Below are 1813 nucleotides of genomic sequence, written 5' to 3'. Positions count from 1 at the left end.
AAATATAGTAGTATTTTAAAAATAACAAATACATTGCCAGCCTGGAGACATCCAAGGAACTGGATATTGTCTACCAACTTTCTTCTTCTGTTTTTTGTTCAGTTGGCTGGTAAGAGGATCCAAAAACCCTTGACCTTAGTGTTATCAATACCATGCTCTAACCAATTGAGCTAACTGGCCAACCATTCTATCAACTTTTATCATCATTTCTTTACAAATGCTATGCTGCTATCAGTGTTCTTATGCTTCCTCTTGCTGAAGCCATTGATTTTTCAGTCTCAGCATTTAATTTAAGTATTACTCATTCCATTGCTTCTCGGCCTTTATTAACATTTAAAGATAACGTGCTTGCCAACAGTCCTTCAATGTAACTGCTGAGGCTGATTCCTTTTGCAGAGATTATGGATTCTTGAGTCAAAATAGTTTTTTCTGGGTCCTGAGGATGTGGTTTGTGGATGTCTGTCATCTAGTGAAATCATATTTGTAAAAGAAATAGTAGTAGATTTAAGTTCCATTGTTTTCTCTACAGGATTAACTACAGAATATTCTTGCACGTATATTTTGGTTCTTGCTGTACCAATAAAAGACTTCACAATGGAAGAGAGTCCCTACTCTGTGCTGAGAAGTCTATGGCTATGAAACTTTCCAGAGGGATCTAAATGTCTGTGCAACACATCAACTCTAAGCACACTTGGGTTCATAGGGTTTGGGTATTTTTGCATTGCCATTGTTGTTAACAGTTTCCCATAGGTGGTCAAAGACATGAAGATCCAAAGTCCAGATCTTCATGTTGTTTGCAGCCTGCATAATGTCTGGGCAGTGCTAGGGGACAATGAGGCAGAGGCCACCCCTGCTCTACCCCCAGTCAGACCATTGTTGTTAACAGTTTCCCATAGGTGGTCAAAGACATGAAGATCCAAAGTCCAGATCTTCATGTTGTTGGCAGCCTGCACAATGTCTGGGCAGTGCTAGGGGACAATGAGGCAGAGGCCACCCCTGCTCTACCCCCAGTCAGATTTTTAAAAGAAATATGTGCATTCTAGGGGTAGTTTTTTAATTTTAGCATCTTGTTGCAATGGAACAATTCCAGGCCGAATACCCACTTATCCTGTGTAGCACTTGGTGAGAACTTTTAATGTGAATGCTATTGTATGTATCTCTCTTATTTGAAAGAGTTTATGCCATTTCCTCAATTTTCTTTTTGTGGTGCTTCCATTGGACATATGTTGGAGACTCCCAATAAATCCTCCATATTTTTTATAATGTGTTTACACCTCTTTATGTCACTGTAATGTGTTCCAGGTAAGTTCCTTAGTACACTTCCATTTTAGTAATTCTCTATTCTGCTATCTCACCTATTAAGGATTTAAAAAAATAAACTCTAATTTTCATTTTCAGGACTTCTAACTTTTAAAAAAGACTTAATTTTAAGAGAAGTTTTTAGGTTTACAGGAAAATTGCGAGGAAGAACAGAGGTAAAGCTTTTTTTAAGTACTTCTCTCCATCTCAGTCTCTTATTTCAAGCAATGTGACTGGTTCTGGTCTTCTGCCTCACATAGGACGCTGATAGTCTTGATTACCCTTAAGGGTATAAGTTCCTGGCTTCCTTTGCCTGCTGCATCTATCTGGTTTATTGTTTAATGTTTCGGTTAGCATTTCCTTCTTTTGGAATGTGACTTCCATGAGGGTGGGGACTTTGTTCTGTTCAGCATAGTATCCTTTGTCTAAAACATTGTCTGTCACATTGTTGCTAAATAAAAGCATAAGTAAATGAATGAATGAATGTTTGGATTCTGATCCACAGAGATATTTG

General features: G+C 38.1%; 1 pseudogene; it reads right to left on the bottom strand.

Annotated features, from left to right (window-relative positions):
• Positions 1–220: 220 nt before the first annotated feature.
• Positions 221–789, bottom strand: LOC103589253 (annotated as a pseudogene).
• Between the last annotated feature and the right edge of the window lie 1024 nt (positions 790–1813).

The sequence above is a fragment of the Galeopterus variegatus genome, unplaced genomic scaffold (assembly GCF_000696425.1).
Source record: "Galeopterus variegatus unplaced genomic scaffold, G_variegatus-3.0.2 Scaffold665, whole genome shotgun sequence".
NCBI lineage: Eukaryota > Metazoa > Chordata > Mammalia > Dermoptera > Cynocephalidae > Galeopterus > Galeopterus variegatus.
The sequence above is the reverse complement of the archived record's forward strand: the minus strand, read 5'-3'. Positions and strand labels throughout refer to the sequence as shown.